This window comes from Branchiostoma lanceolatum, chromosome 3, assembly GCF_035083965.1.
Source record: "Branchiostoma lanceolatum isolate klBraLanc5 chromosome 3, klBraLanc5.hap2, whole genome shotgun sequence".
Classification (NCBI taxonomy): domain Eukaryota; kingdom Metazoa; phylum Chordata; class Leptocardii; order Amphioxiformes; family Branchiostomatidae; genus Branchiostoma; species Branchiostoma lanceolatum.
Genome location: NC_089724.1, coordinates 25454868 through 25482784, shown reverse-complemented (window position 1 = coordinate 25482784; position 27917 = coordinate 25454868).

The window sequence follows — 27917 nt, the reverse complement described above, 5'->3', positions numbered from 1 at the left end:
ATATAGATTTGAAAAGTGAAGACCGCAAAATTCTATCAGGCAAGGTGACGACGCCTTAGGTGTTCAAAGTTCCGCCTAGGTATTGCCTTGGCATTGCCTATGCATTATAGCCTATGGTCACATTAACAAAATCTATGTTCGACCAAGAATTTTTTTACTTTACTTTCAGTTGATAGGGCACTTGATATAGATTTGAAAAGTGAAGACCGCAAAATTCTATCAGGCAAGGTGACGACGCCTTAGGTTTTCAAAGTTCCGCCTAGGTATTGCCTAGGCATTGCCTATGCATTATAGCCTATGGGCACATTAACAAAATCTATGTTCGACCAAGAATTTTTTTACTTTACTTTCAGTTGATAGGGCACTTGATATAGATTTGAAAAGTGAAGACCGCAAAATTTTATCATGCAAGGTGACGACGCCTTAGGTGTTCAAAGTTCCGCCTAGGTATTGCCTTGGCATTGCCTATGCATTATAGCCTATGGTCACATTAACAAAATCTATGTTCGACCAAGAATTTTTTTACTTTACTTTCAGTTGATAGGGCACTTGATATAGATTTGAAAAGTGAAGACCGCAAAATTTTATCATGCAAGGTGACGACGCCTTAGGTGTTCAAAGTTCCGCCTAGGTATTGCCTTGGCATTGCCTAAGCATTATATCCTATGGTCACATTAACAAAATCTATGTTCGACCAAGAATTTTTTTACTTTACTTTCAGTTGATAGGGCACTTGATATGTATTTGAAAAGTGAAGACCGCAAAATTTTATCATGCAAGGTGACGACGCCTTAGGTGTTCAAAGTTCCGCCTAGGTATTGCCTTGGCATTGCCTATGCATTATATCCTATGGTCACATTAACAAAATCTATGTTCGACCAAGAATTTTTTTACTTTACTTTCAGTTGATAGGGCACTTGATATAGATTTGAAAAGTGAAGACCGCAAAATTTTATCATGCAAGGTGACGACGCCTTAGGTGTTCAAAGTTCCGCCTAGGTATTGCCTAGGCATTGCCTATGCATTATAGCCTATGGTCACATTAACAAAATCTATGTTCGACCAAGAATTTTTTTACTTTACTTTCAGTTGATAGGGCACTTGATATAGATTTGAAAAGTGAAGACCGCAAAATTTTATCATGCAAGGTGACGACGCCTTAGGTGTTCAAAGTTCCGCCTAGGTATTGCCTAGGCATTGAATATGCATTATAGCCTATGGTCACATTAACAAAATCTATGTTCGACCAAGAATTTTTTTACTTTACTTTCAGTTGATAGGGCACTTGATATAGATTTGAAAAGTGAAGACCGCAAAATTTTATCATGCAAGGTGACGACGCCTTAGGTGTTCAAAGTTCCGCCTAGGTATTGCCTTGGCATTGCCTATGCATTATATCCTACGGTCACATTAACAAAATCTATGTTCGACCAAGAATTTTTTTACTTTACTTTCAGTTGATAGGGCACTTGATATAGATTTGAAAAGTGAAGACCGCAAAATTTTATCATGCAAGGTGACGACGCCTTAGGTGTTCAAAGTTCCGCCTAGGTATTGCCTAGGCATTGCCTATGCATTATAGCCTATGGTCACATTAACAAAATCTATGTTCGACCAAGAATTTTTTTACTTTACTTTCAGTTGATAGGGCACTTGATATAGATTTGAAAAGTGAAGACCGCAAAATTTTATCAGGCAAGGTGACGACGCCTTAGGTGTTCAAAGTTCCGCCTAGGTATTGCCTAGGCATTGCCTATGCATTATAGCCTATGGTCACATTAACAAAATCTATGTTCGACCAAGAATTTTTTTACTTTACTTTCAGTTGATAGGGCACTTGATATAGATTTGAAAAGTGAAGACCGCAAAATTTTATCATGCAAGGTGACGACGCCTTAGGTGTTCAAAGTTCCGCCTAGGTATTGCCTAGGCATTGCCTATGCATTATATCCTATGGTCACATTAACAAAATCTATGTTCGACCAAGAATTTTTTTACTTTACTTTCAGTTGATAGGGCACTTGATATAGATTTGAAAAGTGAAGACCGCAAAATTTTATCATGCAAGGTGACGACGCCTTAGGTGTTCAAAGTTCCGCCTAGGTATTGCCTAGGCATTGCCTATGCATTATAGCCTATGGTCACATTAACAAAATCTATGTTCGACCAAGAATTTTTTTACTTTACTTTCAGTTGATAGGGCACTTGATATAGATTTGAAAAGTGAAGACCGCAAAATTTTATCATGCAAGGTGACGACGCCTTAGGTGTTCAAAGTTCCGCCTAGGTATTGCCTTGGCATTGCCTATGCATTATATCCTATGGTCACATTAACAAAATCTATGTTCGACCAAGAATTTTTTTACTTTACTTTCAGTTGATAGGGCACTTGATATGTATTTGAAAAGTGAAGACCGCAAAATTTTATCATGCAAGGTGACGACGCCTTAGGTGTTCAAAGTTCCGCCTAGGTATTGCCTAGGCATTGCCTATGCATTATAGCCTATGGTCACATTAACAAAATCTATGTTCGACCAAGAATTTTTTTACTTTACTTTCAGTTGATAGGGCACTTGATATAGATTTGAAAAGTGAAGACCGCAAAATTTTATCATGCAAGGTGACGACGCCTTAGGTGTTCAAAGTTCCGCCTAGGTATTGCCTTGGCATCGCCTATGCATTATATCCTATGGTCACATTAACAAAATCTATGTTCGACCAAGAATTTTTTTACTTTACTTTCAGTTGATAGGGCACTTGATATAGATTTGAAAAGTGAAGACCGCAAAATTTTATCATGCAAGGTGACGACGCCTTAGGTTTTCAAAGTTCCGCCTAGGTATTGCCTAGGCATTGCCTATGCATTATAGCCTATGGTCACATTAACAAAATCTATGTTCGACCAAGAATTTTTTTACTTTACTTTCAGTTGATAGGGCACTTGATATAGATTTGAAAAGTGAAGACCGCAAAATTTTATCATGCAAGGTGACGACGCCTTAGGTGTTCAAAGTTCCGCATAGGTATTGCCTTGGCATTGCCTATGCATTATATCCTATGGTCACATTAACAAAATCTATGTTCGACCAAGAATTTTTTTACTTTACTTTCAGTTGATAGGGCACTTGATATAGATTTGAAAAGTGAAGACCGCAAAATTTTATCATGCAAGGTGACGACGCCTTAGGTGTTCAAAGTTCCGCCTAGGTATTGCCTTGGCATTGCCTATGCATTATATCCTATGGTCACATTAACAAAATCTGTGTTCGACCAAGAATTTTTTTACTTTACTTTCAGTTGATAGGGCACTTGATATAGATTTGAAAAGTGAAGACCGCAAAATTTTATCATGCAAGGTGACGACGCCTTAGGTGTTCAAAGTTCCGCCTAGGTATTGCCTTGGCATTGCCTATGCATTATATCCTATGGTCACATTAACAAAATCTATGTTCGACCAAGAATTTTTTTACTTTACTTTCAGTTGATAGGGCACTTGATATGTATTTGAAAAGTGAAGACCGCAAAATTTTATCATGCAAGGTGACGACGCCTTAGGTGTTCAAAGTTCCGCCTAGGTATTGCCTAGGCATTGCCTATGCATTATAGCCTATGGTCACATTAACAAAATCTATGTTCGACCAAGAATTTTTTTACTTTACTTTCAGTTGATAGGGCACTTGATATAGATTTGAAAAGTGAAGACCGCAAAATTTTATCATGCAAGGTGACGACGCCTTAGGTGTTCAAAGTTCCGCCTAGGTATTGCCTTGGCATTGCCTATGCATTATATCCTATGGTCACATTAACAAAATCTATGTTCGACCAAGAATTTTTTTACTTTACTTTCAGTTGATAGGGCACTTGATATAGATTTGAAAAGTGAAGAGCGCAAAATTTTATCAGGCAAGGTGACGACGCCTTAGGTGTTCAAAGTTCCGCCTAGGTATTGCCTAGGCATTGCCTATGCATTATAGCCTATGGTCACATTAACAAAATCTATGTTCGACCAAGAATTTTTTTACTTTATTTTCAGTTGATAGGGCACTTGATATAGATTTGAAAAGTGAAGAGCGCAAAATTTTATCAGGCAAGGTGACGACGCCTTAGGTGTTCAAAGTTCCGCCTAGGTATTGCCTAGGCATTGCCTATGCATTATAGCCTATGGTCACATTAACAAAATCTATGTTCGACCAAGAATTTTTTTACTTTACTTTCAGTTGATAGGGCACTTGATATAGATTTGAAAAGTGAAGACCGCAAAATTTTATCATGCAAGGTGACGACGCCTTAGGTGTTCAAAGTTCCGCCTAGGTATTGCCTTGGCATTGCCTATGCATTATATCCTATGGTCACATTAACAAAATCTATGTTCGACCAAGAATTTTTTTACTTTACTTTCAGTTGATAGGGTACTTGATATAGATTTGAAAAGTGAAGACCGCAAAATTTTATCATGCAAGGTGACGACGCCTTAGGTGTTCAGAGTTCCGCCTAGGTATTGCCTAGGCATTGCCTATGCATTATAGCCTATGGTCACATTAACAAAATCTATGTTCGACCAAGAATTTTTTTACTTTACTTTCAGTTGATAGGGCACTTGATATAGATTTGAAAAGTGAAGAGCGCAAAATTTTATCAGGCAAGGTGACGACGCCTTAGGTGTTCAAAGTTCCGCCTAGGTATTGCCTAGGCATTGCCTATGCATTATAGCCTATGGTCACATTAACAAAATCTATGTTCGTCCAAGAATTTTTTTACTTTACTTTCAGTTGATAGGGCACTTGATATAGATTTGAAAAGTGAAGACCGCAAAATTTTATCATGCAAGGTGACGACGCCTTAGGTGTTCAAAGTTCCGCCTAGGTATTGCCTTGGCATTGCCTATGCATTATATCCTATGGTCACATTAACAAAATCTATGTTCGACCAAGAATTTTTTTACTTTACTTTCAGTTGATAGGGCACTTGATATAGATTTGAAAAGTGAAGACCGCAAAATTTTATCATGCAAGGTGACGACGCCTTAGGTGTTCAAAGTTCCGCCTAGGTATTGCCTAAGCATTGCTTATGCATTATAGCCTATGGTCACATTAACAAAATCTATGTTCGACCAAGAATTTTTTTACTTTACTTTCAGTTGATAGGGCACTTGATATAGATTTGAAAAGTGAAGACCGCAAAATTTTATCATGCAAGGTGACGACGCCTTAGGTGTTCAAAGTTCCGCCTAGGTATTGCCTAGGCATTGCCTATGCATTATAGCCTATGGTCACATTAACAAAATCTATGTTCGACCAAGAATTTTTTTACTTTACTTTCAGTTGATAGGGCACTTGATATAGATTTGAAAAGTGAAGACCGCAAAATTTTATCAGGCAAGGTGACGACGCCTTAGGTGTTCAAAGTTCCGCCTAGGTATTGCCTTGGCATTGCCTATGCATTATATCCTATGGTCACATTAACAAAATCTATGTTCGACCAAGAATTTTTTTACTTTACTTTCAGTTGATAGGGCACTTGATATAGATTTGAAAAGTGAAGACCGCAAAATTTTATCATGCAAGGTGACGACGCCTTAGGTGTTCAAAGTCCCGCCTAGGTATTGCCTAAGCATTGCCTATGCATTATAGCCTATGGTCACATTAACAAAATCTATGTTCGACCAATAATTTTTTTACTTTACTTTCAGTTGATAGGGCACTTGATATAGATTTGAAAAGTGAAGACCGCAAAATTTTATCATGCAAGGTGACGACGCCTTAGGTGTTCAAAGTTCCGCCTAGGTATTGCCTAGGCATTGCCTATGCATTATAGCCTATGGTCACATTAACAAAATCTATGTTCGACCAAGAATTTTTTTACTTTACTTTAAGTTGATAGGGCACTTGATATAGATTTGAAAAGTGAAGACCGCAAAATTTTATCAGGCAAGGTGACGACGCCTTAGGTGTTCAAAGTTCCGCCTAGGTATTGCCTAGGCATTGCCTATGCATTATAGCCTATGGTCACATTAACAAAATCTATGTTCGACCAAGAATTTTTTTACTTTACTTTCAGTTGATAGGGCACTTGATATAGATTTGAAAAGTGAAGACCGCAAAATTTTATCATGCAAGGTGACGACGCCTTAGGTGTTCAAAGTTCCGCATAGGTATTGCCTTGGCATTGCCTATGCATTATATCCTATGGTCACATTAACAAAATCTATGTTCGACCAAGAATTTTTTTACTTTACTTTCAGTTGATAGGGCACTTGATATAGATTTGAAAAGTGAAGACCGCAAAATTTTATCATGCAAGGTGACGACGCCTTAGGTGTTCAAAGTTCCGCATAGGTATTGCCTTGGCATTGCCTATGCATTATATCCTATGGTCACATTAACAAAATCTATGTTCGACCAAGAATTTTTTTACTTTACTTTCAGTTGATAGGGCACTTGATATAGATTTGAAAAGTGAAGACCGCAAAATTTTATCAGGCAAGGTGACGACGCCTTAGGTGTTCAAAGTTCCGCCTAGGTATTGCCTATGCAATATTGCCTAGGTATTGCCTAGGTATTGCCTAGGCATTGCCTATGCATTATAGCCTATGGTCACATTAACAAAATCTATGTTCGACCAATAATTTTTTTACTTTACTTTCAGTTGATAGGGCACTTGATATAGATTTGAAAAGTGAAGACCGCAAAATTTTATCATGCAAGGTGACGACGCCTTAGGTGTTCAAAGTTCCGCCTAGGTATTGCCTTGGCATTGCCTATGCATTATATCCTATGGTCACATTAACAAAATCTATGTTCGACCAAGAATTTTTTTACTTTACTTTCAGTTGATAGGGCACTTGATATAGATTTGAAAAGTGAAGACCGCAAAATTTTATCATGCAAGGTGACGACGCCTTAGGTGTTCAAAGTTCCGCCTAGGTATTGCCTAGGCATTGCCTATGCATTATAGCCTATGGTCACATTAACAAAATCTATGTTCGACCAAGAATTTTTTTACTTTACTTTCAGTTGATAGGGCACTTGATATAGATTTGAAAAGTGAAGACCGCAAAATTTTATCATGCAAGGTGACGACGCCTTAGGTGTTCAAAGTTCCGCCTAGGTATTGCCTAGGCATTGCCTATGCATTATAGCCTATGGTCACATTAACAAAATCTATGTTCGACCAAGAATTTTTTTTACTTTACTTTCAGTTGATAGGGCACTTGATATAGATTTGAAAAGTGAAGACCGCAAAATTTTATCATGCAAGGTGACGACGCCTTAGGTGTTCAAAGTTCCGCCTAGGTATTGCCTAGGCATTGCCTATGCATTATAGCATATGGTCACATTAACAAAATCTATGTTCGACCAAGAATTTTTTTACTTTACTTTCAGTTGATAGGGCACTTGATATAGATTTGAAAAGTGAAGACCGCAAAATTTTATCAGGCAAGGTGACGACGCCTTAGGTGTTCAAAGTTCCGCCTAGGTATTGCCTAGGCATTGCCTATGCATTATAGCCTGTGGTCACATTAACAAAATCTATGTTCGACCAAGAATTTTTTTACTTTACTTTCAGTTGATAGGGCACTTGATATAGATTTGAAAAGTGAAGACCGCAAAATTTTATCATGCAAGGTGACGACGCCTTAGGTGTTCAAAGTTCCGCATAGGTATTGCCTTGGCATTGCCTATGCATTATATCCTATGGTCACATTAACAAAATCTATGTTCGACCAAGAATTTTTTTACTTTACTTTCAGTTGATAGGGCACTTGATATAGATTTGAAAAGTGAAGACCGCAAAATTTTATCATGCAAGGTGACGACGCCTTAGGTGTTCAAAGTTCCGCCTAGGTATTGCCTAGGCATTGCCTATGCATTATAGCCTATGGTCACATTAACAAAATCTATGTTCGACCAAGAATTTTTTTACTTTACTTTCAGTTGATAGGGCACTTGATATAGATTTGAAAAGTGAAGACCGCAAAATTTTATCATGCAAGGTGACGACGCCTTAGGTGTTCAAAGTTCCGCATAGGTATTGCCTTGGCATTGCCTATGCATTATATCCTATGGTCACATTAACAAAATCTATGTTCGACCAAGAATTTTTTTACTTTACTTTCAGTTGATAGGGCACTTGATATAGATTTGAAAAGTGAAGACCGCAAAATTTTATCATGCAAGGTGACGACGCCTTAGGTGTTCAAAGTTCCGCCTAGGTATTGCCTAGGCATTGCCTATGCATTATAGCCTATGGTCACATTAACAAAATCTATGTTCGACCAAGAATTTTTTTACTTTACTTTCAGTTGATAGGGCACTTGATATAGATTTGAAAAGTGAAGACCGCAAAATTTTATCATGCAAGGTGACGACGCCTTAGGTGTTCAAAGTTCCGCCTAGGTATTGCCTAGGCATTGCCTATGCATTATAGCCTATGGTCACATTAACAAAATCTATGTTCGACCAAGAATTTTTTTACTTTACTTTCAGTTGATAGGGCACTTGATATAGATTTGAAAAGTGAAGACCGCAAAATTTTATCATGCAAGGTGACGACGCCTTAGGTGTTCAAAGTTCCGCCTAGGTATTGCCTAGGCATTGCCTATGCATTATAGCCTATGGTCACATTAACAAAATCTATGTTCGACCAATAATTTTTTTACTTTACTTTCAGTTGATAGGGCACTTGATATAGATTTGAAAAGTGAAGACCGCAAAATTTTATCAGGCAAGGTGACGACGCCTTAGGTGTTCAAAGTTCCGCCTAGGTATTGCCTAGGCATTGCCTATGCATTATAGCCTATGGTCACATTAACAAAATCTATGTTCGACCAAGAATTTTTTTACTTTACTTTCAGTTGATAGGGCACTTGATATAGATTTGAAAAGTGAAGACCGCAAAATTTTATCATGCAAGGTGACGACGCCTTAGGTGTTCAAAGTTCCGCCTAGGTATTGCCTTGGCATTGCCTATGCATTATATCCTATGGTCACATTAACAAAATCTATGTTCGACCAAGAATTTTTTTACTTTACTTTCAGTTGATAGGGCACTTCATATAGATTTGAAAAGTGAAGACCGCAAAATTTTATCATGCAAGGTGACGACGCCTTAGGTGTTCAAAGTTCCGCCTAGGTATTGCCTAGGCATTGCCTATGCATTATAGCCTATGGTCACATTAACAAAATCTATGTTCGACCAAGAATTTTTTTACTTTACTTTCAGTTGATAGGGCACTTGATATAGATTTGAAAAGTGAAAACCGCAAAATTTTATCATGCAAGGTGACGACGCCTTAGGTGTTCAAAGTTCCGCCTAGGTATTGCCTTGGCATTGCCTATGCATTATATCCTATGGTCACATTAACAAAATCTATGTTCGACCAAGAATTTTTTTACTTTACTTTCAGTTGATAGGGTACTTGATATAGATTTGAAAAGTGAAGACCGCAAAATTTTATCATGCAAGGTGACGACGCCTTAGGTGTTCAAAGTTCCGCCTAGGTATTGCCTAGGCATTGCCTATGCATTATAGCCTATGGTCACATTAACAAAATCTATGTTCGACCAAGAATTTTTTTACTTTACTTTCAGTTGATAGGGCACTTGATATAGATTTGAAAAGTGAAGAGCGCAAAATTTTATCAGGCAAGGTGACGACGCCTTAGGTGTTCAAAGTTCCGCCTAGGTATTGCCTAGGCATTGCCTATGCATTATAGCCTATGGTCACATTAACAAAATCTATGTTCGTCCAAGAATTTTTTTACTTTACTTTCAGTTGATAGGGCACTTGATATAGATTTGAAAAGTGAAGACCGCAAAATTTTATCATGCAAGGTGACGACGCCTTAGGTGTTCAAAGTTCCGCCTAGGTATTGCCTTGGCATTGCCTATGCATTATATCCTATGGTCACATTAACAAAATCTATGTTCGACCAAGAATTTTTTTACTTTACTTTCAGTTGATAGGGCACTTGATATAGATTTGAAAAGTGAAGACCGCAAAATTTTATCAGGCAAGGTGACGACGCCTTAGGTGTTCAAAGTTCCGCCTAGGTATTGCCTAGGCATTGCCTATGCATTATAGCCTATGGTCACATTAACAAAATCTATGTTCGACCAAGAATTTTTTTACTTTACTTTCAGTTGATAGGGCACTTGATATAGATTTGAAAAGTGAAGACCGCAAAATTTTATCATGCAAGGTGACGACGCCTTAGGTGTTCAAAGTTCCGCATAGGTATTGCCTTGGCATTGCCTATGCATTATATCCTATGGTCACATTAACAAAATCTATGTTCGACCAAGAATTTTTTTACTTTACTTTCAGTTGATAGGGCACTTGATATAGATTTGAAAAGTGAAGACCGCAAAATTTTATCATGCAAGGTGACGACGCCTTAGGTGTTCAAAGTTCCGCCTAGGTATTGCCTAGGCATTGCCTATGCATTATAGCCTATGGTCACATTAACAAAATCTATGTTCGACCAAGAATTTTTTTACTTTACTTTCAGTTGATAGGGCACTTGATATAGATTTGAAAAGTGAAGACCGCAAAATTTTATCATGCAAGGTGACGACGCCTTAGGTGTTCAAAGTTCCGCATAGGTATTGCCTTGGCATTGCCTATGCATTATATCCTATGGTCACATTAACAAAATCTATGTTCGACCAAGAATTTTTTTACTTTACTTTCAGTTGATAGGGCACTTGATATAGATTTGAAAAGTGAAGACCGCAAAATTTTATCATGCAAGGTGACGACGCCTTAGGTGTTCAAAGTTCCGCCTCGGTATTGCCTAGGCATTGCCTATGCATTATAGCCTATGGTCACATTAACAAAATCTATGTTCGACCAAGAATTTTTTTACTTTACTTTCAGTTGATAGGGCACTTGATATAGATTTGAAAAGTGAAGACCGCAAAATTTTATCATGCAAGGTGACGACGCCTTAGGTGTTCAAAGTTCCGCCTAGGTATTGCCTAGGCATTGCCTATGCATTATAGCCTATGGTCACATTAACAAAATCTATGTTCGACCAAGAATTTTTTTACTTTACTTTCAGTTGATAGGGCACTTGATATAGATTTGAAAAGTGAAGACCGCAAAATTTTATCATGCAAGGTGACGACGCCTTAGGTGTTCAAAGTTCCGCCTAGGTATTGCCTAGGCATTGCCTATGCATTATAGCCTATGGTCACATTAACAAAATCTATGTTCGACCAAGAATTTTTTTACTTTACTTTCAGTTGATAGGGCACTTGATATAGATTTGAAAAGTGAAGACCGCAAAATTTTATCAGGCAAGGTGACGACGCCTTAGGTGTTCAAAGTTCCGCCTAGGTATTGCCTAGGCATTGCCTATGCATTATAGCCTATGGTCACATTAACAAAATCTATGTTCGACCAAGAATTTTTTTACTTTACTTTCAGTTGATAGGGCACTTGATATAGATTTGAAAAGTGAAGACCGCAAAATTTTATCATGCAAGGTGACGACGCCTTAGGTGTTCAAAGTTCCGCCTAGGTATTGCCTTGGCATTGCCTATGCATTATATCCTATGGTCACATTAACAAAATCTATGTTCGACCAAGAATTTTTTTACTTTACTTTCAGTTGATAGGGCACTTGATATAGATTTGAAAAGTGAAGACCGCAAAATTTAATCATGCAAGGTGACGACGCCTTAGGTGTTCAAAGTTCCGCCTAGGTATTGCCTTGGCATTGCCTATGCATTATATCCTATGGTCACATTAACAAAATCTATGTTCGACCAAGAATTTTTTTACTTTACTTTCAGTTGATAGGGCACTTGATATAGATTTGAAAAGTGAAGACCGCAAAATTTTATCATGCAAGGTGACGACGCCTTAGGTGTTCAAAGTTCCGCCTAGGTATTGCCTAGGCATTGCCTATGCATTATAGCCTATGGTCACATTAACAAAATCTATGTTCGACCAAGAATTTTTTTACTTTACTTTCAGTTGATAGGGCACTTGATATAGATTTGAAAAGTGAAGACCGCAAAATTTTATCATGCAAGGTGACGACGCCTTAGGTGTTCAAAGTTCCGCCTAGGTATTGCCTAGGCATTGCCTATGCATTATAGCCTATGGTCAAATTAACAAAATCTATGTTCGACCAAGAATTTTTTTACTTTACTTTCAGTTGATAGGGCACTTGATATAGATTTGAAAAGTGAAGACCGCAAAATTTTATCATGCAAGGTGACGACGCCTTAGGTGTTCAAAGTTCCGCCTAGGTATTGCCTTGGCATTGCCTATGCATTATATCCTATGGTCACATTAACAAAATCTATGTTCGACCAAGAATTTTTTTACTTTACTTTCAGTTGATAGGGCACTTGATATAGATTTGAAAAGTGAAGACCGCAAAATTTTATCATGCAAGGTGACGACGCCTTAGGTGTTCAAAGTTCCGCCTAGGTATTGCCTAGGCATTGCCTATGCATTATAGCCTATGGTCACATTAACAAAATCTATGTTCGACCAAGAATTTTTTAACTTTACTTTCAGTTGATAGGGCACTTGATATAGATTTGAAAAGTGAAGACCGCAAAATTTTATCAGGCAAGGTGACGACGCCTTAGGTGTTCAAAGTTCCGCCTAGGTATTGCCTATGCAATATTGCCTAGGTATTGCCTAGGTATTGCCTAGGCAATACCTAGGCAATACCTAGGTATTGCCTAGGCATTGCCTATGCATTATAGCCTATGGTCACATTAACAAAATCTATGTTCGACCAAGAATTTTTTTACTTTACTTTCAGTTGATAGGGCACTTGATATAGATTTGAAAAGTGAAGACCGCAAAATTTTATCATGCAAGGTGACGACGCCTTAGGTGTTCAAAGTTCCGCCTAGGTATTGCCTAGGCATTGCCTTTGCATTATAGCCTATGGTCACATTAACAAAATCTATGTTCGACCAAGAATTTTTTTACTTTACTTTCAGTTGATAGGGCACTTGATATAGATTTGAAAAGTGAAGACCGCAAAATTTTATCATGCAAGGTGACGACGCCTTAGGTGTTCAAAGTTCCGCCTAGGTATTGCCTAGGCATTGCCTATGCATTATAGCCTATGGTCACATTAACAAAATCTATGTTCGACCAAGAATTTTTTTACTTTACTTTCAATTGATAGGGCACTTGATATAGATTTGAAAAGTGAAGACCGCAAAATTTTATCAGGCAAGGTGACGACGCCTTAGGTGTTCAAAGTTCTGCCTAGGTATTGCCTATGCAATATTGCCTAGGTATTGCCTAGGTATTGCCTAGGCAATACCTAGGCAATACCTAGGTATTGCCTAGGCATTGCCTATGCATTATAGCCTATGGTCACATTAACAAAATCTATGTTCGACCAAGAATTTTTTTACTTTACTTTCAGTTGATAGGGCACTTGATATAGATTTGAAAAGTGAAGACCGCAAAATTTTATCATGCAAGGTGACGACGCCTTAGGTGTTCAAAGTTCCGCCTAGGTATTGCCTAGGCATTGCCTATGCATTATAGCCTATGGTCACATTAACAAAATCTATGTTCGACCAAGAATTTTTTTACTTTACTTTCAGTTGATAGGGCACTTGATATAGATTTGAAAAGTGAAGACCGCAAAATTTTATCATGCAAGGTGACGACGCCTTAGGTGTTCAAAGTTCCGCCTAGGTATTGCCTTGGCATTGCCTATGCATTATATCCTATGGTCACATTAACAAAATCTATGTTCGACCAAGAATTTTTTTTCTTTACTTTCAGTTGATAGGGCACTTGATATAGATTTGAAAAGTGAAGACCGCAAAATTTTATCAGGCAAGGTGACGACGCCTTACGTGTTCAAAGTTCCGCCTAGGTATTGCCTATGCAATATTGCCTAGGTATTGCCTAGGTATTGCCTAGGCAATACCTAGGCAATACCTAGGTATTGCCTAGGCATTGCCTATGCATTATAGCCTATGGTCACATTAACAAAATCTATGTTCGACCAAGAATTTTTTTACTTTACTTTCAGTTGATAGGGCACTTCATATAGATTTGAAAAGTGAAGAGCGCAAAATTTTATCATGCAAGGTGACGACGCCTTAGGTGTTCAAAGTTCCGCCTAGGTATTGCCTTGGCATTGCCTATGCATTATATCCTATGGTCACATTAACAAAATCTATGTTCGACCAAGAATTTTTTTACTTTACTTTCAGTTGATAGGGCACTTGATATAGATTTGAAAAGTGAAGACCGCAAAATTTTATCATGCAAGGTGACGACGCCTTAGGTGTTCAAAGTTCCGCCTAGGTATTGCCTAGGCATTGCCTATGCATTATAGCTAATGGTCACATTAACAAAATCTATGTTCGACCAAGAATTTTTTTACTTTACTTTCAGTTGATAGGGCACTTGATATAGATTTGAAAAGTGAAGACCGCAAAATTTTATCATGCAAGGTGACGACGCCTTAGGTGTTCAAAGTTCCGCCTAGGTATTGCCTTGGCATTGCCTATGCATTATATCCTATGGTCACATTAACAAAATCTATGTTCGACCAAGAATTTTTTTACTTTACTTTCAGTTGATAGGGCACTTGATATAGATTTGAAAAGTGAAGACCGCAAAATTTTATCATGCAAGGTGACGACGCCTTAGGTGTTCAAAGTTCCGCCTAGGTATTGCCTAGGCATTGCCTATGCATTATAGCCTATGGTCACATTAACAAAATCTATGTTCGACCAAGAATTTTTTTACTTTACTTTCAGTTGATAGGGCACTTGATATAGATTTGAAAAGTGAAGACCGCAAAATTTTATCATGCAAGGTGACGACGCCTTAGGTGTTCAAAGTTCCGCCTAGGTATTGCCTAGGCATTGCCTATGCATTATAGCCTATGGTCACATTAACAAAATCTATGTTCGACCAAGAATTTTTTTACTTTACTTTCAGTTGATAGGGCACTTGATATAGATTTGAAAAGTGAAGACCGCAAAATTTTATCAGGCAAGGTGACGACGCCTTAGGTGTTCAAAGTTCCGCCTAGGTATTGCCTATGCAATATTGCCTAGGTATTGCCTAGGTATTGCCTAGGCAATACCTAGGCAATACCTAGGTATTGCCTAGGCATTGCCTATGCATTATAGCCTATGGTCACATTAACAAAATCTATGTTCGACCAAGAATTTTTTTACTTTACTTTCAGTTGATAGGGCACTTGATATAGATTTGAAAAGTGAAGACCGCAAAATTTTATCATGCAAGGTGACGACGCCTTAGGTGTTCAAAGTTCCGCCTAGGTATTGCCTAGGCATTGCCTATGCATTATAGCCTATGGTCACATTAACAAAATCTATGTTCGACCAAGAATTTTTTTACTTTACTTTCAGTTGATAGGGCACTTGATATAGATTTGAAAAGTGAAGACCGCAAAATTTTATCATGCAAGGTGACGACGCCTTAGGTGTTCAAAGTTCCGCCTAGGTATTGCCTAGGCATTGCCTATGCATTATAGCCTATGGTCACATTAACAAAATCTATGTTCGACCAAGAATTTTTTTACTTTACTTTCAGTTGATAGGGCACTTGATATAGATTTGAAAAGTGAAGACCGCAAAATTTTATCATGCAAGGTGACGACGCCTTAGGTGTTCAAAGTTCCGCCTAGGTATTGCCTTGGCATTGCCTATGCATTATATCCTATGGTCACATTAACAAAATCTATGTTCGACCAAGAATTTTTTTACTTTACTTTCAGTTGATAGGGCACTTGATATAGATTTGAAAAGTGAAGACCGCAAAATTTTATCATGCAAGGTGACGACGCCTTAGGTGTTCAAAGTTCCGCCTAGGTATTGCCTAGGCATTGCCTATGCATTATAGCCTATGGTCACATTAACAAAATCTATGTTCGACCAAGAATTTTTTAACTTTACTTTCAGTTGATAGGGCACTTGATATAGATTTGAAAAGTGAAGACCGCAAAATTTTATCAGGCAAGGTGACGACGCCTTAGGTGTTCAAAGTTCCGCCTAGGTATTGCCTATGCAATATTGCCTAGGTATTGCCTAGGTATTGCCTAGGCAATACCTAGGCAATACCTAGGTATTGCCTAGGCATTGCCTATGCATTATAGCCTATGGTCACATTAACAAAATCTATGTTCGACCAAGAATTTTTTTACTTTACTTTCAGTTGATAGGGCACTTGATATAGATTTGAAAAGTGAAGACCGCAAAATTTTATCATGCAAGGTGACGACGCCTTAGGTGTTCAAAGTTCCGCCTAGGTATTGCCTAGGCATTGCCTTTGCATTATAGCCTATGGTCACATTAACAAAATCTATGTTCGACCAAGAATTTTTTTACTTTACTTTCAGTTGATAGGGCACTTGATATAGATTTGAAAAGTGAAGACCGCAAAATTTTATCATGCAAGGTGACGACGCCTTAGGTGTTCAAAGTTCCGCCTAGGTATTGCCTAGGCATTGCCTATGCATTATAGCCTATGGTCACATTAACAAAATCTATGTTCGACCAAGAATTTTTTTACTTTACTTTCAATTGATAGGGCACTTGATATAGATTTGAAAAGTGAAGACCGCAAAATTTTATCAGGCAAGGTGACGACGCCTTAGGTGTTCAAAGTTCTGCGTAGGTATTGCCTATGCAATATTGCCTAGGTATTGCCTAGGTATTGCCTAGGCAATACCTAGGCAATACCTAGGTATTGCCTAGGCATTGCCTATGCATTATAGCCTATGGTCACATTAACAAAATCTATGTTCGACCAAGAATTTTTTTACTTTACTTTCAGTTGATAGGGCACTTGATATAGATTTGAAAAGTGAAGACCGCAAAATTTTATCATGCAAGGTGACGACGCCTTAGGTGTTCAAAGTTCCGCCTAGGTATTGCCTAGGCATTGCCTATGCATTATAGCCTATGGTCACATTAACAAAATCTATGTTCGACCAAGAATTTTTTTACTTTACTTTCAGTTGATAGGGCACTTGATATAGATTTGAAAAGTGAAGACCGCAAAATTTTATCATGCAAGGTGACGACGCCTTAGGTGTTCAAAGTTCCGCCTAGGTATTGCCTTGGCATTGCCTATGCATTATATCCTATGGTCACATTAACAAAATCTATGTTCGACCAAGAATTTTTTTACTTTACTTTCAGTTGATAGGGCACTTGATATAGATTTGAAAAGTGAAGACCGCAAAATTTTATCAGGCAAGGTGACGACGCCTTACGTGTTCAAAGTTCCGCCTAGGTATTGCCTATGCAATATTGCCTAGGTATTGCCTAGGTATTGCCTAGGCAATACCTAGGCAATACCAAGGTATTGCCTAGGCATTGCCTATGCATTATAGCCTATGGTCACATTAACAAAATCTATGTTCGACCAAGAATTTTTTTACTTTACTTTCAGTTGATAGGGCACTTCATATAGATTTGAAAAGTGAAGAGCGCAAAATTTTATCATGCAAGGTGACGACGCCTTAGGTGTTCAAAGTTCCGCCTAGGTATTGCCTTGGCATTGCCTATGCATTATATCCTATGGTCACATTAACAAAATCTATGTTCGACCAAGAATTTTTTTACTTTACTTTCAGTTGATAGGGCACTTGATATAGATTTGAAAAGTGAAGACCGCAAAATTTTATCATGCAAGGTGACGACGCCTTAGGTGTTCAAAGTTCCGCCTAGGTATTGCCTAGGCATTGCCTATGCATTATAGCTAATGGTCACATTAACAAAATCTATGTTCGACCAAGAATTTTTTTACTTTACTTTCAGTTGATAGGGCACTTGATATAGATTTGAAAAGTGAAGACCGCAAAATTTTATCATGCAAGGTGACGACGCCTTAGGTGTTCAAAGTTCCGCCTAGGTATTGCCTTGGCATTGCCTATGCATTATATCCTATGGTCACATTAACAAAATCTATGTTCGACCAAGAATTTTTTTACTTTACTTTCAGTTGATAGGGCACTTGATATAGATTTGAAAAGTGAAGACCGCAAAATTTTATCATGCAAGGTGACGACGCCTTAGGTGTTCAAAGTTCCGCCTAGGTATTGCCTAGGCATTGCCTATGCATTATAGCCTATGGTCACATTAACAAAATCTATGTTCGACCAAGAATTTTTTTACTTTACTTTCAGTTGATAGGGCACTTGATATAGATTTGAAAAGTGAAGACCGCAAAATTTTATCATGCAAGGTGACGACGCCTTAGGTGTTCAAAGTTCCGCCTAGGTATTGCCTAGGCATTGAATATGCATTATAGCCTATGGTCACATTAACAAAATCTATGTTCGACCAAGAATTTTTTTACTTTACTTTAAGTTGATAGGGCACTTGATATAGATTTGAAAAGTGAAGACCGCAAAATTTTATCATGCAAGGTGACGACGCCTTAGGTGTTCAAAGTTCCGCCTAGGTATTGCCTTGGCATTGCCTATGCATTATATCCTATGGTCACATTAACAAAATCTATGTTCGACCAAGAATTTTTTTACTTTACTTTCAGTTGATAGGGCACTTGATATAGATTTGAAAAGTGAAGACCGCAAAATTTTATCATGCAAGGTGACGACGCCTTAGGTGTTCAAAGTTCCGCCTAGGTATTGCCTAGGCATTGCCTATGCATTATAGTTTATGGTCACATTAACAAAATCTATGTTCGACCAAGAATTTTTTTACTTTACTTTCAGTTGATAGGGCACTTGATATAGATTTGAAAAGTGAAGACCGCAAAATTTTATCAGGCAAGGTGACGACGCCTTAGGTGTTCAAAGTTCCGCCTAGGTATTGCCTTGGCATTGCCTATGCATTATATCCTATGGTCACATTAACAAAATCTATGTTCGACCAAGAATTTTTTTACTTTACTTTCAGTTGATAGGGCACTTGATATAGATTTGAAAAGTGAAGACCGCAAAATTTTATCATGCAAGGTGACGACGCCTTAGGTGTTCAAAGTTCCGCCTAGGTATTGCCTAGGCATTGCCTATGCATTATAGTTTATGGTCACATTAACAAAATCTATGTTCGACCAAGAATTTTTTTACTTTACTTTCAGTTGATAGGGCACTTGATATAGATTTGAAAAGTGAAGACCGCAAAATTTTATCATGCAAGGTGACGACGCCTTAGGTGTTCAAAGTTCCGCCTAGGTATTGCCTAGGCATTGCCTATGCATTATAGCCTATGGTCACATTAACAAAATCTATGTTCGACCAAGAATTTTTTTACTTTACTTTCAGTTGATAGGGCACTTGATATAGATTTGAAAAGTGAAGACCGCAAAATTTTATCATGCAAGGTGACGACGCCTTAGGTGTTCAAAGTTCCGCCTAGGTATTGCCTTGGCATTGCCTATGCATTATATCCTATGGTCACATTAACAAAATCTATGTTCGACCAAGAATTTTTTTACTTTACTTTCAGTTGATAGGGCACTTGATATAGATTTGAAAAGTGAAGACCGCAAAATTTTATCAGGCAAGGTGACGACGCCTTAGGTGTTCAAAGTTCCGCCTAGGTATTGCCTAGGCATTGCCTATGCATTATAGCCTATGGTCACATTAACAAAATCAATGTTCGACCAAGAATTTTTTTACTTTACTTTCAGTTGATAGGGCACTTGATATAGATTTGAAAAGTGAAGACCGCAAAATTTTATCAGGCAAGGTGACGACGCCTTAGGTGTTCAAAGTTCCGCCTAGGTATTGCCTAGGCATTGCCTATGCATTATAGCCTATGGTCACATTAACAAAATCTATGTTCGACCAAGAATTTTTTTACTTTACTTTCAGTTGATAGGGCACTTGATATGTATTTGAAAAGTGAAGACCGCAAAATTTTATCATGCAAGGTGACGACGCCTTAGGTGTTCAAAGTTCCGCCTAGGTATTGCCTAGGCATTGCCTATGCATTATAGCCTATGGTCACATTAACAAAATCTATGTTCGACCAAGAATTTTTTTACTTTACTTTCAGTTGATAGGGCACTTGATATAGATTTGAAAAGTGAAGACCGCAAAATTTTATCATGCAAGGTGACGACGCCTTAGGTGTTCAAAGTTCCGCCTAGGTATTGCCTAGGCATTGCCTATGCATTATAGCCTATGGTCACATTAACAAAATCTATGTTCGACCAAGAATTTTTTTACTTTACTTTCAGTTGATAGGGCACTTGATATAGATTTGAAAAGTGAAGACCGCAAAATTTTATCATGCAAGGTGACGACGCCTTAGGTGTTCAAAGTTCCGCCTAGGTATTGCCTAGGCATTGCCTATGCATTATAGCCTATGGTCACATTAACAAAATCTATGTTCGACCAAGAATTTTTTTACTTTACTTTCAGTTGATAGGGCACTTGATATAGATTTGAAAAGTGAAGACCGCAAAATTTTATCATGCAAGGTGACGACGCCTTAGGTGTTCAAAGTTCCGCCTAGGTATTGCCTTGGCATTGCCTATGCATTATATCCTATGGTCACATTAACAAAATCTATGTTCGACCAAGAATTTTTTTACTTTACTTTCAGTTGATAGGGCACTTGATATAGATTTGAAAAGTGAAGACCGCAAAATTTTATCATGCAAGGTGACGACGCCTTAGGTGTTCAAAGTTCCGCCTAGGTATTGCCTAGGCATTGCCTATGCATTATAGCCTATGGTCACATTAACAAAATCTATGTTCGACCAAGAATTTTTTTACTTTACTTTCAGTTGATAGGGCACTTGATATAGATTTGAAAAGTGAAGACCGCAAAATTTTATCAGGCAAGGTGACGACGCCTTAGGTGTTCAAAGTTCCGCCTAGGTATTGCCTAGGCATTGCCTATGCATTATAGCCTATGGTCACATTAACAAAATTTATGTTCGACCAAGAATTTTTTTACTTTACTTTAAGTTGATAGGGCACTTGATATAGATTTGAAAAGTGAAGACCGCAAAATTTTATCATGCAAGGTGACGACGCCTTAGGTGTTCAAAGTTCCGCCTAGGTATTGCCTAGGCATTGCCTATGCATTATAGCCTATGGTCACATTAACAAAATTTATGTTCGACCAAGAATTTTTTTACTTTACTTTAAGTTGATAGGGCACTTGATATAGATTTGAAAAGTGAAGACCGCAAAATTTTATCAGGCAAGGTGACGACGCCTTAGGTGTTCAAAGTTCCGCCTAGGTATTGCCTAGGCATTGCCTATGCATTATAGCCTATGGTCACATTAACAAAATCTATGTTCGACCAAGAATTTTTTTACTTTACTTTCAGTTGATAGGGCACTTGATATAGATTTGAAAAGTGAAGACCGCAAAATTTTATCATGCAAGGTGACGACGCCTTAGGTGTTCAAAGTTCCGCCTAGGTATTGCCTTGGCATTGCCTATGCATTATAGCCTATGGTCACATTAACAAAATCTATGTTCGACCAAGAATTTTTTTACTTTACTTTCAGTTGATAGGGCACTTGATATAGATTTGAAAAGTGAAGACCGCAAAATTTTATCATGCAAGGTGACGACGCCTTAGGTGTTCAAAGTTCCGCCTAGGTATTGCCTAGGCATTGCCTATGCATTATAGCCTATGGTCACATTAACAAAATCTATGTTCGACCAAGAATTTTTTTACTTTCCTTTAAGTTGATAGGGCACTTGATATAGATTTGAAAAGTGAAGACCGCAAAATTTTATCAGGCAAGGTGACGACGCCTTAGGTGTTCAAAGTTCCGCCTAGGTATTGCCTTGGCATTGCCTATGCATAATATCCTATGGTCACATTAACAAAATCTATGTTCGACCAAGAATTTTTTTACTTTACTTTCAGTTGATAGGGCACTTGATATAGATTTGAAAAGTGAAGACCGCAAAATTTTATCATGCAAGGTGACGACGCCTTAGGTGTTCAAAGTTCCGCCTAGGTATTGCCTAGGCATTGCCTATGCATTATAGCCTATGGTCACATTAACAAAATCTATGTTCGACCAAGAATTTTTTTACTTTACTTTCAGTTGATAGGGCACTTGATATAGATTTGAAAAGTGAAGACCGCAAAATTTTATCATACAAGGTGACGACGCCTTAGGTGTTCAAAGTTCCGCCTAGGTATTGCCTTGGCATTGCCTATGCATTATATCCTATGGTCACATTAACAAAATCTATGTTCGACCAAGAATTTTTTTACTTTACTTTCAGTTGATAGGGCACTTGATATAGATTTGAAAAGTGAAGACCGCAAAATTTTATCATGCAAGGTGACGACGCCTTAGGTGTTCAAAGTTCCGCCTAGGTATTGCCTAGGCATTGCCTATGCATTATAGCCTATGGTCACATTAACAAAATCTATGTTCGACCAAGAATTTTTTTACTTTACTTTCAGTTGATAGGGCACTTGATATAGATTTGAAAAGTGAAGACCGCAAAATTTTATCAGGCAAGGTGACGACGCCTTAGGTGTTCAAAGTTCCGCCTAGGTATTGCCTAGGCATTGCCTATGCATTGTAGCCTATGGTCACATTAACAAAATCTATGTTCGACCAAGAATTTTTTTACTTTACTTTCAGTTGATAGGGCACTTGATATAGATTTGAAAAGTGAAGACCGCAAAATTTTATCATGCAAGGTGACGACGCCTTAGGTGTTCAAAGTTCCGCCTAGGTATTGCCTTGGCATTGCCTATGCATTATATCCTATGGTCACATTAACAAAATCTATGTTCGACCAAGAATTTTTTTACTTTACTTTCAGTTGATAGGGCACTTGATATAGATTTGAAAAGTGAAGACCGCAAAATTTTATCATGCAAGGTGACGACGCCTTAGGTGTTCAAAGTTCCGCCTAGGTATTGCCTAGGCATTGCCTATGCATTATAGCCTATGGTCACATTAACAAAATCTATGTTCGACCAAGAATTTTTTTACTTTACTTTCAGTTGATAGGGCACTTGATATAGATTTGAAAAGTGAAGACCGCAAAATTTTATCAGGCAAGGTGACGACGCCTTAGGTGTTCAAAGTTCCGCCTAGGTATTGCCTATGCAATATTGCCTAGGTATTGCCTAGGTATTGCCTAGGCAATACCTAGGCAATACCTAGGTATTGCCTAGGCATTGCCTATGCATTATAGCCTATGGTCACATTAACAAAATCTATGTTCGACCAAGAATTTTTTTACTTTACTTTCAGTTGATAGGGCACTTGATATAGATTTGAAAAGTGAAGACCGCAAAATTTTATCATGCAAGGTGACGACGCCTTAGGTGTTCAAAGTTCCGCCTAGGTATTTCCTTGGCATTGCCTATGCATTATATCCTATGGTCACATTAACAAAATCTATGTTCGACCAAGAATTTTTTTACTTTACTTTCAGTTGATAGGGCACTTGATATAGATTTGAAAAGTGAAGACCGCAAAATTTTATCATGCAAGGTGACGACGCCTTAGGTGTTCAAAGTTCCGCCTAGGTATTGCCTAGGCATTGCCTATGCATTATAGCCTATGGTCACATTAACAAAATCTATGTTCGACCAAGAATTTTTTTACTTTACTTTCAGTTGATAGGGCACTTGATATAGATTTGAAAAGTGAAGACCGCAAAATTTTATCATGCAAGGTGACGACGCCTTAGGTGTTCAAAGTTCCGCCTAGGTATTGCCTAGGCATTGCCTATGCATTATAGCCTATGGTCACATTAACAAAATCTATGTTCGACCAAGAATTTTTTTACTTTACTTTCAGTTGATAGGGCACTTGATATAGATTTGAAAAGTGAAGACCGCAAAATTTTATCATGCAAGGTGACGACGCCTTAGGTGTTCAAAGTTCCGCCTAGGTATTGCCTAGGCATTGCCTATGCATTATATCCTATGGTCACATTAACAAAATCTATGTTCGACCAAGAATTTTTTTACTTTACTTTCAGTTGATAGGGCACTTGATATAGATTTGAAAAGTGAAGACCGCAAAATTTTATCATGCAAGGTGACGACGCCTTAGGTGTTCAAAGTTCCGCCTAGGTATTGCCTAGGCATTGCCTATGCATTATAGCCTATGGTCACATTAACAAAATCTATGTTCGACCAAGAATTTTTTTACTTTACTTTCAGTTGATAGGGCACTTGATATAGATTTGAAAAGTGAAGACCGCAAAATTTTATCATGCAAGGTGACGACGCCTTAGGTGTTCAAAGTTCCGCCTAGGTATTGCCTAGGCATTGCCTATGCATTATAGCCTATGGTCACATTAACAAAATCTATGTTCGACCAAGAATTTTTTTACTTTACTTTCAGTTGATAGGGCACTTGATATAGATTTGAAAAGTGAAGACCGCAAAATTTTATCATGCAAGGTGACGACGCCTTAGGTGTTCAAAGTTCCGCCTAGGTATTGCCTAGGCATTGCCTATGCATTATAGCCTATGGTCACATTAACAAAATCTATGTTCGACCAAGAATTTTTTTACTTTACTTTCAGTTGATAGGGCACTTGATATAGATTTGAAAAGTGAAGACCGCAAAATTTTATCAGGCAAGGTGACGACGCCTTAGGTGTTCAAAGTTCCGCCTAGGTATTGCCTAGGCATTGCCTATGCATTATAGCCTATGGTCACATTAACAAAATCTATGTTCGACCAAGAATTTTTTTACTTTACTTTCAGTTGATAGGGCACTTGATATAGATTTGAAAAGTGAAGACCGCAAAATTTTATCATGCAAGGTGACGACGCCTTAGGTGTTCAAAGTTCCGCCTAGGTATTGCCTATGCAATATTGCCTAGGTATTGCCTAGGTATTGCCTAGGCATTGCCTATGCATTAAAGCCTATGGTCACATTAACAAAATCTATGTTCGACCAAGAATTTTTTTACTTTACTTTAAGTTGATAGGGCACTTGATATAGATTTGAAAAGTGAAGACCGCAAAATTTTATCAGGCAAGGTGACGACGCCTTAGGTGTTCAAAGTTCCGCCTAGGTATTGCCTAGGCATTGCCTATGCATTATAGCCTATGGTCACATTAACAAAATCTATGTTCGACCAAGAATTTTTTTACTTTACTTTCAGTTGATAGGGCACTTGATATAGATTTGAAAAGTGAAGACCGCAAAATTTTATCATGCAAGGTGACGACGCCTTAGGTGTTCAAAGTTCCGCCTAGGTATTGCCTTGGCATTGCCTATGCATTATATCCTATGGTCACATTAACAAAATCTATGTTCGACCAAGAATTTTTTTACTTTACTTTCAGTTGATAGGGTACTTGATATAGATTTGAAAAGTGAAGACCGCAAAATTTTATCATGCAAGGTGACGACGCCTTAGGTGTTCAAAGTTCCGCCTAGGTATTGCCTAGGCATTGCCTATGCATTATAGCCTATGGTCACATTAACAAAATCTATGTTCGACCAATAATTTTTTTACTTTACTTTAAGTTGATAGGGCACTTGATATAGATTTGAAAAGTGAAGACCGCAAAATTTTATCAGGCAAGGTGACGACGCCTTAGGTGTTCAAAGTTCCGCCTAGGTATTGCCTTGGCATTGCCTATGCATTATATCCTATGGTCACATTAACAAAATCTATGTTCGACCAAGAATTTTTTTACTTTACTTTCAGTTGATAGGGCACTTGATATAGATTTGAAAAGTGAAGACCGCAAAATTTTATCATGCAAGGTGACGACGCCTTAGGTGTTCAAAGTTCCGCCTAGGTATTGCCTAGGCATTGCCTATGCATTATAGCCTATGGTCACATTAACAAAATCTATGTTCGACCAAGAATTTTTTTACTTTACTTTCAGTTGATAGGGCACTTGATATAGATTTGAAAAGTGAAGACCGCAAAATTTTATCAGGCAAGGTGACGACGCCTTAGGTGTTCAAAGTTCCGCCTAGGTATTGCCTAGGCATTGCCTATGCATTATAGCCTATGGTCACATTAACAAAATCTATGTTCGACCAAGAATTTTTTTACTTTACTTTCAGTTGATAGGGCACTTGATATAGATTTGAAAAGTGAAGACCGCAAAATTTTATCATGCAAGGTGACGACGCCTTAGGTGTTCAAAGTTCCGCCTAGGTATTGCCTAGGCATTGCCTATGCATTATAGCCTATGGTCACATTAACAAAATCTATGTTCGACCAAGAATTTTTTTACTTTACTTTCAGTTGATAGGGCACTTGATATAGATTTGAAAAGTGAAGACCGCAAAATTTTATCATGCAAGGTGACGACGCCTTAGGTGTTCAAAGTTCCGCCTAGGTATTGCCTTGGCATTGCCTATGCATTATATCCTATGGTCACATTAACAAAATCTATGTTCGACCAAGAATTTTTTTACTTTACTTTCAGTTGATAGGGCACTTGATATGTATTTGAAAAGTGAAGACCGCAAAATTTTATCATGCAAGGTGACGACGCCTTAGGTGTTCAAAGTTCCGCCTAGGTATTGCCTAGGCATTGCCTATGCATTATAGCCTATGGTCACATTAACAAAATCTATGTTCGACCAAGAATTTTTTTACTTGACTTTCAGTTGATAGGGCACTTGATATAGATTTGAAAAGTGAAGACCGCAAAATTTTATCATGCAAGGTGACGACGCCTTAGGTGTTCAAAGTTCCGCCTAGGTATTGCCTAGGCATTGCCTATGCATTATAGCCTATGGTCACATTAACAAAATCTATGTTCGACCAAGAATTTTTTTACTTTACTTTCAGTTGATAGGGCACTTGATATAGATTTGAAAAGTGAAGACCGCAAAATTTTATCATGCAAGGTGACGACGCCTTAGGTGTTCAAAGTTCCGCCTAGGTATTGCCTAGGCATTGCCTATGCATTATAGCCTATGGTCACATTAACAAAATCTATGTTCGACCAAGAATTTTTTTACTTTACTTTCAGTTGATAGGGCACTTGATATAGATTTGAAAAGTGAAGACCGCAAAATTTTATCATGCAAGGTGACGACGCCTTAGGTGTTCAAAGTTCCGCCTAGGTATTGCCTAGGCATTGCCTATGCATTATAGCCTATGGTCACATTAACAAAATCTATGTTCGACCAAGAATTTTTTTACTTTACTTTCAGTTGATAGGGCACTTGATATAGATTTGAAAAGTGAAGACCGCAAAATTTTATCATGCAAGGTGACGACGCCTTAGGTGTTCAAAGTTCCGCCTAGGTATTGCCTAGGCATTGCCTATGCATTATATCCTATGGTCACATTAACAAAATCTATGTTCGACCAAGAATTTTTTTACTTTACTTTCAGTTGATAGGGCACTTGATATAGATTTGAAAAGTGAAGACCGCAAAATTTTATCATGCAAGGTGACGACGCCTTAGGTGTTCAAAGTTCCGCCTAGGTATTGCCTAGGCATTGCCTATGCATTATAGCCTATGGTCACATTAACAAAATCTATGTTCGACCAAGAATTTTTTTACTTTACTTTCAGTTGATAGGGCACTTGATATAGATTTGAAAAGTGAAGACCGCAAAATTTTATCATGCAAGGTGACGACGCCTTAGGTGTTCAAAGTTCCGCCTAGGTATTGCCTAGGCATTGCCTATGCATTATAGCCTATGGTCACATTAACAAAATCTATGTTCGACCAAGAATTTTTTTACTTTACTTTCAGTTGATAGGGCACTTGATATAGATTTGAAAAGTGAAGACCGCAAAATTTTATCATGCAAGGTGACGACGCCTTAGGTGTTCAAAGTTCCGCCTAGGTATTGCCTAGGCATTGCCTATGCATTATAGCCTATGGTCACATTAACAAAATCTATGTTCGACCAAGAATTTTTTTACTTTACTTTCAGTTGATAGGGCACTTGATATAGATTTGAAAAGTGAAGACCGCAAAATTTTATCAGGCAAGGTGACGACGCCTTAGG